The 14,211-nt window shown below is 43.5% G+C and overlaps 1 protein-coding gene across 2 annotated transcripts in view; it reads right to left on the reverse strand.

The window, feature by feature from the left end:
- CDC42SE2 (CDC42 small effector 2) overlaps positions 1-14,211 on the reverse strand; it is a 137,362-nt gene that overhangs the window by 120,763 nt on the left and 2,388 nt on the right. The window lies entirely within an intron of this gene.

Here is a 14,211-nt window from a genome sequence, read left to right on the forward strand (position 1 = left end):
CAAAAATGAACAGGAAGAGTCTTTCAAACTATTTTTGAGCGATTTTTCAGGCATCTTTTCCTAAAGAAACTCTGTGTTTACCTTAGGCTATGTGCGCACTAGAAAGTGCATTTTTCTTGAGAAAAAAACGGACCCCCTGAAAGAATCCCGCACCCGCGGTAAAAACTGCGGTAAAACCGCACCCGCGTTTATGCCGCGATTTGCCATGGTTTTGCCGCGGATTTTCCGCAAGTTGGTCCCCGCAGTTTTTACCATTATCTATGGCAAAAACCGCAGGTACCTGCAGAAAAGAAGTGACATGCACATTTTCTCAAGAAATTTTCTCAAGAAATTCTGCAGAAAGAATGTTCTTGAGAAAAAAACGCAGTGTGCGCACAGCTATTTTTTTCCCATAGGTTTTGCTGGGAAATGTCTGCAGAAAGGTTACAAACATTTCTCAAGAAATTTCTGCAGGAAAACCGCGGGTAAAAACGCAGTGTGCGCACAAGGCCTTAAGAGTATGTGTATATGGCTACATTCACATGTTCAGTATTTTACATCAGTATTTGTGAGCTAAAATCAGGAGTGGGTAAAAAATGTAGAAGTGGCGCCCATATTGCTATTATATTTGTCCTCTGTTCCACTCCTGATTTTGGCTCACAAATACTGAGGTCAAATACTGAACATATGAACATGGCCTATGTGGTCTGTTAGACCCGCTGAGTTTCTGAAGCTCAAAGACACCTCAGGAAGACGCTGGTGGTGTTTTCCTTAGGGTACGCTCACACGAGCGTATAAATCGGACGAGTGCAATGCGAAAAAATCTGGCATTGCACTCAGCCCCATGTTAGACAATGCTACAGCTCATTTTTTACTCAGTCGAGATGGTGGTTTAGTAATGTACATGTGCAAATGTGGTGCCAATATTCAAAAAGGGGACAAAAACTGAGCCGGGAAATTATAGGCCGGTAAGTTTAACCTCTACGGTTGGTAAAATCCTTGAGGGTTTCTTGAGAGATGCTATACTGGAGTATCTCAAGAAAAATAACCTTATGACAGAGTATCAACATGGGTTTATGAGGGATCGATCCTGTCAAACTAATTTGATCAGCTTCTATGAAGAGGTAAGTTCAAGCCTGGACCAGGGAAATGCAGTGGATGTTGTGTATATGGACTTTTCAAAAGCTTTTGATACGGTGCCACACAAAAGGTTGGTACATAAAATGAGAATAATGGGGATAGGGGAAAATATGTGTAAGGGCTAAGCCACACGGCGAGAAAATCGGTGCGAGTGGAGTGCGATAAAACATCGCATTCCACTCGGACCAATTCTAGCCTGTGTGTCAGCACACATGGGCGATTATTTTCTCAGCCCTAATCGGACTGAGAAAACAATCGCAGCATGCTGCGATTGTAATCCGAGACTCTCTCGCACCCATTCAAGTGAATGGGGCGAGAGAAAAATCGCACTGCACTCGCAGTACTGCGAGTGCAGTGCGAGAATGGCTATAGCTGACTACGCAGGAGAGAGGGAGAGAAATCCCTCCCTCCCCTCCTGAGTGCCGGCCCGCCCCCCGCAGCTGAGGTCTGCTCGCACGAACGGACCTCAGTTGCAAGGACACAAGCATGAGACTCGGCTCTGCTGTACTGCCAGCACGAGCCGAGTCTCATGCAAGGGGATCGCAGTAGTGCCCGTGTGGCCCCAGCCTTACTGGGTTAAAAACTGGCTCAGTGATAGGAAACAAAGGGTGGTTATTAATGGTACGTACTCGGACTGGGTCTCAGTTCATAGTGGGGTACCACAGGGGTCAGTATTGGGCCCGCTTCTTTTCAACATTTATAAATGACCTTGTTGGGGGCATGCGGAGTAGAATTTCAATATTTGCAGATGATACTAAACTCTGCAGGGTAATCAATACAGAAGAGGATAATTTTATATTACAGGGAGATTTATGTAAATTGGAGGATTGGGCTGAGAAGTGGCAATTGAAGTTTAATGTAGATAAATGTAAGGTCATGCACTTGGGTAGAGGAAATAACATTTATGATTATGTACTTAATTGTAGAACACTGGGTAAAACAGACACAGAAAAAGACTTAGGTGTATGGGTGGATGGTAAACTTCACTTTAGTGGACAGTGTCAGGCAACTGCTGCCAGGGCTAATAAAGTAATGGGATGTATTAAAAGAGGTGTAAGTGTTCATGAAAAAAATATAGTTCTACCTCTGTACAAGTCACTAGTGCGACCGCACTTAGATTACTGTGTACAATTCTGGTCACCGATATATAAGAAGGACATAGCTGAACTGGAGAGGGTGCAGAGAAGAGCGACCAAGATTATTAGAGGAATGGGTGGGCTGCAATACCAAGACAGGTTATTAAACTTGGGGTTATTTAGTTTGGAAAAACGAAGGCTTAGGGGGGATCTAATCACAATGTATAAATATATGAGGGGACAGTACAGAGACCTTTCCAAAGATCTTTTTACACCTAGGCCTGCGACTGGAACACGGGGGCATCCGCTACGTCTTGAGGAAAGAAGGTTTAATCATAATCACAGACGAGGATTCTTTACTGTGCGAGCAGTGAGACTATGGAACTCTCTGCCGCATGATGTTGTAATGAGTGATTCACTACTAACATTTAAGCAGAGCCTGGATGCCTTTCTTGAAAAATTTAATATTACCAGTTATGTATATTAGATTTTATGACAGGGTATTGATCCAGGGAACTAGTCTGATTGCCGGATGTGGAGTCAGGAAGGAAATTTTTTCCCCATTGGAACTTGTTTGCCACATTGGAGTTTTTTTGCCTTCCTCTGGATCAACATGTTAGGCTACGGGTTGAACTAGATGGACTTAGAGTCTCCCTTCAACCTTAAAAACTATGATACTATGAAACTATGATACTATGATGTGAGGAAAAAAGGTGCCTCTTTTTAAAAGGACCGCAAATTAATTTGAAAATAAATAAATAAATAAAATGTCAAAAATTGCGTGTTCATCTATCTACAGGATGATGTCACAAAATCTACTGGGGTAGTAGTAATTCAACAAAGCCATAGAAATACATGCAACTGCATGCTTATGTGAGTCTCTCGCAAGTGTGACACTGGCCCTTTACTTGACCTCTGATTGTTCCACTTGTGGTTTTGGTTACAAATACGGAGGTAAAAACTCACCAAATACTCAACGTGACTGTGCACACGGTCAGACAGATTTTCCTCTAGGTCCCGTGCACATGTTGAGTATTTGGTGAGTTTTTTACCTCAGTATTTGTAGCCAAAACCAGCAGTGGAACAATCAGAGGAAAAGTAGAATAAATACAGACATGGTACATGTGTTTCTATCACCCACTCCTGGTTTTGCTTTACAAATACTGAGGTAAAACTCTCACCAAATACTCAATGTGTGCACGTGGCCAGCCAGCCAGACTAACGTACCTCTAGGCCACATGCACATGTTGAGTATTTATTACCTCAGTATTTGTAGCCAAAACCAGGAGTGCAACAATCAGAGGTACGGTAACATATAATGGAAACACGGGCACCACTTCTGTATTTATCACCCACTGCTGGTTTTCCATTACAAATACTGAGGTAAAAAGCTCACCAAATACTCAACGTGTGCATTTGGCCAAACAGATATATCATAAAACAAAATTACCCTTAAAAATAATTTGTATAAAATTAATATTAAAATACCAACCAAATATGGAGTTTAGTGAACATCTTTCTAAAGTGCACTGTAAAGAGAGAAAATAATGCTGACTCTGTGCGATAGTGATATAATAAAGTGCACAGTGCTAATATCAATAAATATTCAAATTGGCAGATACAGGGTAGGTACAATTAGGCTATGTGTCCACAGGAGCTCGTACCTGCGGATATATACGCAGGTACGGCCGCAGGTTTACCGCAGCTGCCCGCCGGCATCCGCAGCTATTTTTAGCTGCGGTAGTACAGCGGAATAGCTGCGGTAAACCTGCGGCCTTTCATGCGATTTACCTGCACAAGCCCCGGCGTCTAGCTCCATAGTGGAGGGCCGGAATTTCTGCAGATAATTCCGCAGGAATAATTGACATGCAGTTATGTGCGGCTGCGGGAAATCCACAGCATATTCCGCAGCCGCACGTATCCGCAGCATGGACACAGCACTCCCCATGTCCCATAGGATAACATGGTTAGTGTCTGTACTTGCTGAAACCTGCGGATTTATCTGGAAAATCCAGATAAATCCGCAGGTTTTCCGCGGCAAAAACCTGCTGAAGCAAGCTCCCGTGGGCACATAGCCTTAGAGGGTACTCATCACTTTCCAAACAGGTAATAGAGATGAAATATAAATCTGTAGCCTCTCATGGACAAAAAACCTCAACACATTTCCCATTCTTATTGGTTCATCAGGAGGTTGATGAGAATGCCCTATTCTATGGGCTAATCGCCATGATGTTCTCATTAGTCAAACTTAGAGGAGCCAGCTACGAGCAAGGTGACCAGCCAGAAATCCAGTTCCCAGCTCAATGGCTACAGTATACTTCAGATAGAGGTGATATACGATATCACCTCTATCTAAAGTGCACTGTGCACTTTATTATATCACTATGGCACTTTAGTAGGCACTGCACTTTTTTTGGCAAGGATATATAGGGATAGGTAGGGTAAGTCTACGGTGAGCGGGGGCGCCATTACGCCAATTAGGGTGTCCCCCTCCGCTACGCTAACAGGTAGAGGAGCATAGGAGGGAGTGACTCGCACAGGGTCAGCATTATCTTCTCCCTTTACTGTGCACTTTAGAAAGATGTTCACTAAACTCCACATTTGGTTGGGATTTTAATATTAATTTAATAAAAATTATTTTTAAGAGTAATCCTGTTTTATGATTCACCTGATTAATGCCCTCTACCATTTAAGCAAAGTGTCGAATTACATGGCCAGACAGACAGATTTTTCTCTAGGCCACGTGCACACGTTGAGTATTTGGCGAGTTTTTACCTCAGTATTTATAGCCAAAACCAGCAGTGGAGCAAACAGAGGAAAAGTATAATAGAAACACGGCACCACTTCTGTATTTATCACCCACTCCTGGTTTTGGCTACAAATACGGAGGCAAAAATTCACCAAATACTCAATGTGTGCACATGGCCTAAAGCGGGCTTTACACGCTAAGACATCGCTAATGGATTTTGTGACGCACATCCGGCCGCATTAGCGATGCCGTTGCGTGTGACATCGATTAGCGATTTTGCATCGTTGCAAAACAGTGCAAAATCGCTAATCGGCGACACGGGGGTCCATTCCCAATTATCGTTACTTCAGCAGTAACGAGGTTGTTCGTCATTCCTGCGGCATCACACATCGCTGCGTGTGACGCCGCAGGAGCGAGGAAGCTCTCCCTACCTGCCTCCCGGCCGCTATGCGGAAGGAAGGAGGTGGGCGGGATGTTACGTCCCGCTCATCTCCGCCCCTCCGCTGCGATTCGCCGGACAGGTAAGTATGTGTGACGGCTCTGGGCGATGTTGTGCGGCACGGGCAGCGATATGCCCGTGTCGCGCAACAGATGGGGGCGGGTACGCACACTAGCGATATCGGGACCGATATCGCAGTGTGTAAAGTAGCCTTTAGTCACCCACATTGACTAACAAAAAATAAGAAAGTGATAAAGATCTTAAAAAAGGCACACAAAAAATTAGGCAAAGAATAAAGAAAAGAAAATGAAAATAGAATTTCACTAGAAAAAAAATGTTCAAATTTAATAATGAATCTGCCCCTTGGATTATTTTGTACATGCAGTACTATGATGCGGTTCTGTTCAGTCACTCCTACCCTCAGTGTATTTTGAGATATCATCCTGCAGACAGGTGAACACACAATTACACCCAGGCTATTACCTCACGTACTGCCATTATTCCAGGCAAACCTCCTTTAGTTGATGGATCGCCCATCAGATTAGAGGTGACACTGGGTCCTCAATAGACCCAAGACAAAAGCCCTCCGCCATGTAGTATTTGGACACTTGCTGCCTTTACAGCTGTGTACGCTTTTCAGGATAAATTGGCTGCCTTGTAAACCAAAGAGCCTGCATCAGCAAACTACAAAATGAGCTGCCGAAAGGTGCGGAAATGAATGCAGCAAGACCATAATGAATTATACAGAGTATACAAGATGTGTCTGTCCTGCTAACGACACAGCAACGACAATATGCACACACACACACACACACACACACACACACACACACATATACACTCATACCAATATATAGACATACATACATGTATGTTTATGTTACAGCTTGTGAGACTTTTTTTTTAGTTAATTACATTTTTATGGCAAAAGAGAAGTAAAACATTTAAAGGGAACCTGTCACCAGATTTGGGGCCTATAAGCTGTGGCCACCACCACTGGGCTCTTACAGTTAGGTCCAGAAATATTTGGACAGTGACACAAGTTTTGTTATTTTAGCGGTTTACAAAAACATGTTCAGAAATACAATTATTTATATAATATGGGCTGAAAGTGCACACTCCCTGCTGAAATATGAGAGTTTTCACATCCAAATCGGAGAAAGGGTTTAGGAATCATAGCTCTGTAATGCATAGCCTCCTCTTTTTCAAGGGACCAAAAGTAATTGGACAAGGGACTCTAAGGGCTGCAATTAACTCTGAAGGCGTCTCCCTCGTTAACCTGTAATCAATGAAGTAGTTAAAAGGTCTGGGGTTGATTACAGGTGTGTGGTTTGGCATTTTCTGAGAAAAAAGGAATTGACTGGTGAGCTTCGGAACTCAAAAAGGCCTGGGCGTCCACGGATGACAACAGTGGTGGATGATCGCCGCATACTTTCTTTGGTGAAGAAGAACCCGTTCACAACATCAACTGAAGTCCAGAACACTCTCAGTGAAGTAGGTGTATCTGTCTCTAAGTCAACAGTAAAGAGAAGACTCCATGAAAGTAAATACAAAGGGTTCACATCTAGATGCAAACCATTCATCAATTCCAAAAATAGACAGGCCAGAGTTAAATTTGCTGAAAAACACCTCATGAAGCCAGCTCAGTTCTGGAAAAGTATTCTATGGACAGAGGAGACAAAAATCAACCTGTACTAGAATGATGGGAAGAAAAAAGTTTGGAGAAGAAAGGGAACGGCACATGATCCAAGGCACACCACATCCTCTGTAAAACATGGTGGAGGCAACGTGATGGCATGGGCATGCATGGCTTTCAATGGCACTGGGTCACTTCTGTTTATTGATGACATAACAGCAGACAAGAGTAGCCGGATGAATTCTGAAGTGTCCAGGGATATACTTTCAGCCCAGATTCAGCCAAATGCCGCAAAGTTGATCGGACAGCGCTTCATAGTACAGATGGACAATGACCCCAAGCATACAGCCAAAGCTACCCAGGAGTTCATGAGTGCAAAAAAGTGGAACATTCTGCAATGGCCAAGTCAATCACCAGATCTTAACCCAATTGAGCATGCATTTCACTTGCTCAAATCAAGACTTAAGACGGAAAGACCCACAAACAAGCAAGACCTGAAGGCTGCGGCTGTAAAGGCCTGGCAAAGCATTAAGAAGGAGGAAACCCAGCGTTTGGTGATGTCCATGGGTTCCAGACTTAAGGCAGTGATTGCCTCCAAAGGATTCGCAACAAAATATTGAAAATAAAAATATTTTGTTTGGGTTTGGTTTATTTGTCCAATTACTTTTGACCTCCTAAAATGTGGAGTGTTTGTAAAGAAATGTGTACAATTCCTACAATTTCTATCAGATATTTTTGTTCAAACCTTCAAATTAAACGTTACAATCTGCACTTGAATTCTGTTGTAGAGGTTTCATTTCAAATCCAATGTGGTGGCATGCAGAGCGCAACTCGCGAAAATTGTGTCACTGTCCAAATATTTCTGGACCTAACTGTACATACCTCATTTTAGCATGCTGTATATAAGAGTCCTGGCCGCTGTATAGAAAATAAAAAAACTTTATTAGGTTATGTTTACCCGTATGTGTATTTTACAGTTTTTTTGCACGTTTTTCAGCTGCGTTTTTGGTCAGAAAACTGCGCGACTTTTCTTCCCAAGCAAAGTCTATAAGTTTCATTTTTGCTGTCTGCACAGTGCTTTTTTTTTAGCTGTGTTTTTGAGGTGAAAAAAAGCAACATGTCAATTCTTTTCTGTGTTTTCCACCTATGCAATGCATTGGAAAAACTCAGCAAAACGCAGCCAAAAACGCTGCATCTTTGTGGTCACAAAAAAAGGCAACGTGCACACATAGCCTGAGGCTATGTGCGCACGTTGCGTCGGAGTACCTGCAGTTTATTCTGCACGTTTTCCTTCCCTTGGTTTTTGACCAAATGGCTTTTGACCATTTTTTAGCGCTAAAAACGCATGCGTTTTTACCACGTTTTTAGTGCGTTTTTAGCGCTTTTTACCTGCGTTTTCACCTGCGTTTCTGCAGATGCGTTTTTGAGATCAAGACACTGAGAAATAAAGTTGAATTAGTCAAAAAGAATGAAAAAAGAGAAAAAAAGTATAAAATTAACTTTTAATTAAATTATATGGGAAATTATCAATTTTAATTTAATAATAGTGGTTATGCACATTTTAACAGAAAAATAGCTAAAGTTTATTATTTTTTTACATTTAAATATTCGGTTATTGTGTGTGTGTGTAAAGGAACATTAGAACCCATTAATTTTTGACCAGAAAAGCATGCGTTTTTGGAGCCAAAAACGCAGTTGAAAAGCAGGTAAAAAGCATGAAAAACGCAGGAATTGTGATTTTGGTTGCTTTTTGCCATTTCTCATTGACTCCAATGTTAAGGAAACGCTGCAGAAATGGCAAAAACAACTGACATGCTGCTTCTTTTTCAGCATGGTTTTTGACCACAAATATGCAAATTAAACGCTGCTGAAAAAAAAGCAAAGTGCAGACAGGATTTCTGCTTTTCCCATAGACTTTGCTGGAAATCAAAAACGCATGCCTTTTTGCCCAAAAACGCTGCTGCCAAAAACGCTGCAGAAACGCGGTAAAAAACGCAACGTGCGAACATAGCCTAATACTCACCTAAACGGTCGGGGTCGGTGCAGAATGGTCACATGGGTGTCTCCGTTCTCCGGGTGTGGTGACTCCTCTTTCGGCCATCTTTGTCCTCCTCCTTCTGAAGCCTGGGTGCATGACACGTCCTACGTCATACAAACAGGCCGGCATTGAGGTCCCGCGCAATCGCACTACAATACTTTGATCTGCCCTTCTCAGGGCAGATCAAATTATGCCTGCGCAGGACCTCAGTGCCGGCTATTTTGGATGTTGTAGGCTGAGTCATGCACCCAGGCTTCAGAAGGAGGAGGACAAAGATGGCAGAAAGAGGAGGCACCGCACCCGGAGAACGAAGACACCCATCTGACCATTCTGCACCGACCCCGACCGTTTAGGTGAGTATTATAAAGTGTATTATAAAGTTCTACACAGCGGCCTGGGCTCTTATATACAGCATGTTAGAATACTGTATATAAGAGCCCACTGGTGGTGGCCGCAGCTTATAGTCACCAAATCTGGTGACAAGTTCCCTTTAAGGCTAAGTTCACATGTCCAGTTAGAACGGATCCAGCAGCAATCCACTGGCAACAAAGTTCTGCAAACACAACTTTTTTGTCCGTTGTTAAACAATTCATTTCAGCTGGATCTGTTTTTTTTCCTCATTGAAGTCTATGGTAAAAGGATCTGGTTGGTTTTTTTTTTACATTTGGAAGGGATCCATTTCTTTGCTTACTAGATCAGTAAGACAAATAGCAATCAGTTAGCAGATCTGTTTTACATAGACTTCCATGTTAAAAAACAAAAAATGGATCCAGCTGAAATCAGTTATTTGAAAAGAAACAAAAAAGTTGTGTTTGCAGAACTTTTCTGCCAGTGGATAGCTGCTGGATCCGTTCTAATAGAGGACTATTGGACACGTGAACTCAGCCTTATGTTACCATACCTGTAAGAATGAATCCACATGGCGATTTTTAATTACCAACATTTAGGCTATGTTCACATGTTGCAGTTGCATACAGATTAAAAGCTGATTTTTACAATTACAGCAACGGCTGTGAAATTTCAGAAATTTCATACACACTTTTTTTCCCCTCACAAAATTGGAAAAGTAGAGTTTTTTAAATTTGCAAAATATCAATTCTTTCAGCATTTTTGCAGCATATTTTCAGCCATAGAAAGCAATAAGGAAGTGCAAAAACACTTTAAAAAAAAAAGCAACAATGTGAATAAAACATGATTAAACATGACATATATAAATCGGCAGCAAAATTGCACAATAAAAAGCAGCAAAAAAGCAACAAAACCCGTTGGGTTTTTTTAGTGTGTAGCTTCTTTATTGTCAAAAGAGCATGCTTTGCATGCAAAAAAAAAAAAGTTCAATGTGTGAACACAGCCTAAGGCCTAAGCCACACGGCATGAAAATCGGACCGAGTAGAGTGTGATAAAACATCGCATTCCCCTCGGACCAATATTAGCCTGTGGGTCCACGCACATGAGCAATTATTTTATCGGTCCCAATTGGACCGAGAAAATAATCGCAGCATGCTGCGACTGTAATGCGAGAATCTTTTCTCCCACACCCATTCAAGTGTATGGAGTGAGAGAAAAATCGCACTGCACTCGCGTTACACCGGTGTACTGCCAGTGCAGTGTGAGAATGTCAATAGCCAGCTACGGAGGACAGAGGGAGATAAATCCCTCCGTCCCCTCCACAGCACCGGCCCGTCCCCCGCAGCTGAGGTCTGATCGCATGAACGGCATGACACTCTGCTCCTGCTGTGCTGCCAGCACGAGCAGTGTGTCATGCGAGGATCGCATTAGTCCACGTGTAGCCCCAGCCTAACAGTAATTTTGTGATATGTCCATTGCATCATGTGAGATGACTGAAAGCTGAAACAAACTACAGCTCTGTTCACACACACACACACGCTGTGATGTCCATCATAAATCGGACATGGTCCTCTATGGACACTGCTAACAGAACCTACCCTACCTATACAGTGCTAAAGTTTAAGAAGTTGTCCACTACTAGGATAGGTCATCAATGTTTCATCGGCCGGCGTCCGACACCCCAGCATCCCAGCTGTTCGGCAGCGGTGACAGTCAGCTGTTAATGCTCATTCAAAGCAATAGAAGGTGGATGTGCTGTATCCTGCCGCCGCTATCAGAAGACAGGGCAGATCCGAAACCGAGCATTTCTGGCCACAGGCTGCCGCCGACGGTACCAAGAATAGCTGATCTCGGGGGACACGGACCCCGGCCGATCAGACATTGATGACCTAAGGATACGCTATCAATGTTAAAGTGGTGGCCAACCTCTTTAACACTAGAAGTCCCAGAGAGGGGTCATTTAACATTTCTATCTTTGGAACCCAGAGACGGGTCGAATGACCTGAAGAATTTTAGCTAACATCCTATAATCACAGTCTTTTGTTCTGTAATTAAGGCCATTACTGTCGCACCACAGGAGGTCGTTGTTTTCCATTAAGTTTAGCCATTTAGTTTCGAGTTAGTTCTATTCAGTTTATTGTATTTGGTCATTTGACCCTCTTTCGGGACTTCAGGGGGGAGCTCGAAATCTCTGGGACTTCTAGTGTTAAATGGTGGCACCATTCTCATTAGAAACTGCTCACTGACACACCTATATTAAGCCTTACTCAGACATGCAAGTCTCTTAGAAAAAACAAATCCACAGCACCTTGGTCAAAACCAAGACTGCCTGTGCAATAGGACACACAATCAGCAGTTTAGAGACGCACGTCCATAATCAAAGGATTGCTTGATGTAACATACCAAAAGACAAAGGATGACAGCGTCCCACCGGGTGACATTCAGTCCATATTTATTCCATCAGATGAGAAAAAACAGCAATGTTTTGACCGGTTTGGTCTCTACTGAGCATGTTTCTTTGCTTGTGTGACCTCAAAAAAATCCAGGAGACTATTTGTGATCAGTGTCACAAATCCAAATTACCAATACAAGTGTATGGGTCAGAGAGCACACATTGGCATCAGTGTGTCACCTATGTGCTGTCAGCGACTAATACTGGAAAATAAAGGAGACACTTTGTAATTTATTTCTTTACCCATACGGGAAAATCACTGCTGGTAAAAACCAACACACTGACGGCACTCGGGGCATTTATTGTATACGTGAAAAATGATGACAGTCTGAAGGAGGTTATGTATCCACAGCCCTATAATAAAGAACAAGTCATTTATTACAGAGACAAATTAATATAAGGGTCAGGTGCGGGATATACCAGCGGACTGCTGACAGCATGCTTACGTCAGGGAATAATCCTCATATTACACTGACATTCCCAGCACGGGCAGACGCCTGATTTATCAGGATATCAGAAAGCTGGCATTTATGGGCAGCGGGCTCACTACAGAAAGCGCTGCCCTCTGCACTTGTCATCATGAACTAGAGTGCAAGCTCCTGGGGCAGCTTCAACTCGATTTATTGGTTTATTTTTTACATTTACATCATGAACTGTCAGCTTATTTTGTGCAATTTAGGTCATGTCAAATACAATTCTGTGACACTGCATGTCTAAAGGGAGTCCAGTGTAAACCCACATAAGATAAGGCCTCTGATGACAGCCCTACAGTCATCTGTTAGCAGAGGCGTACAGTAATGGGCAGGGAATCCAGGCAGATCTAGTCACTGGTATGTACGCCCCTCATCCACGCTGCCATATACAGATGATCCGGGCCAGGGCTATCCCCACATCTGGCCTCACAGACAAGCATCTAACTGCAGCTACCGGGTACTAAGCTAAATCAGCTAAATTGGGGGCTCACTTAGCGTCTAAACACATGTACCTACGGAGCGTCACAAAAGGTTTTTCTAGGTATAATATTAAATCGGACTTAAGTGACATCTAGTGATGAGTGTGCACTACCATGCTCGAGTGCTCAGTACTCATAACAGCTACCGATGGGCGAGCACTACCATGCTCAAGTGCTCAGTACTCATAACAGCTAATGATGGGCGAGCACTACCATGCTCAAGTGCTCAGTACTCATAACAGCTAATGATGGGCGAGCACTACCATGCTCGAGTGCTCAGTACTCGTAACAGCTACCGATGGGCAAGCACTACCATGCTCAAGTGCTCAGTACTCATAACAGCTAATGATGGGCGAGCACTACCATGATCGAGTGCTCAGTGCTCATAACAGCTAATGATGGGCGAGCACTACCATGCTCGAGTGCTCAGTACTCGTAACAGCTAATGATGGGCGAGCACTACCATGATCGAGTGCTCAGTGCTCATAACGGCTAATGATGGGCGAGCACTACCATGCTCGAGTGCTCAGTACTCATAACGGCTAATGATGGGCGAGCACTACCATGCTCGAGTGTTCAGTACTCATAACAGCTAATGATGGGCGAGCACTACCATGCTCGAGTGCTCAGTTCTCATAACGGCTAATGATGGGCGAGCACTACCATGCTCGAGTGCTCAGTACTCATAACACCTAATGATGGGCGAGCACTACCATGCTCGAGTGCTCAGTACTCATAACGAGCAGTCGGACACTCTGATGGGTATGACTCCTGTACCGAGTATAATGGAAGTCAATGGGGAAGATTTTCCAGAAAATTGCTCCAGTTCCCCATTGACTTCCATTATACTCGGTTAACGAGTTGCGTTCGTCCGCGCATCCAACCTGCTCATTTTGAGCACCCGAGCAGGGAAATGCTTGCTCATCACTCGTTACATTCACAATACATATATGAAGTCCACTTGCACAACGGACCGCACGAGCACCAATGTCAGCCTACAGGCTTGGGCACATGGATGTTTTTACATGCAGAGTCCTGATCAGTGTGGAGGGGGAGGGGGGGGGGAATTGTAGCTTGTGTTAGTTGGGTCCAATTTATAGACCGGACTAGTGCATGGAAAATATAGGCAGTATGTGGACAGGCACATGGATTGCAAAGATCAGCACTCGGCTCAATTGAAAGGGCTTTTCCGTAGATTGACAACCTCTGCTTACTCAATTCATGGCCTTATAGAAAGAACAAAAAGCAATTCCTCTCCTCCAGCAGCGCTGCTCCAGCAACGTTGGTGCAGCTGTTCCCTGTGGGTGAGGTGACATTATTCTGTCACATGAGCGCTGCAGCACATCCAAATAGTAAAGGCTGCAGCCAGTCAATGGCCACTGATTGGTTGGTTGCTGAGCCA

The sequence above is a fragment of the Anomaloglossus baeobatrachus genome, chromosome 1 (genome assembly GCF_048569485.1).
Source record: "Anomaloglossus baeobatrachus isolate aAnoBae1 chromosome 1, aAnoBae1.hap1, whole genome shotgun sequence".
Classification (NCBI taxonomy): domain Eukaryota; kingdom Metazoa; phylum Chordata; class Amphibia; order Anura; family Aromobatidae; genus Anomaloglossus; species Anomaloglossus baeobatrachus.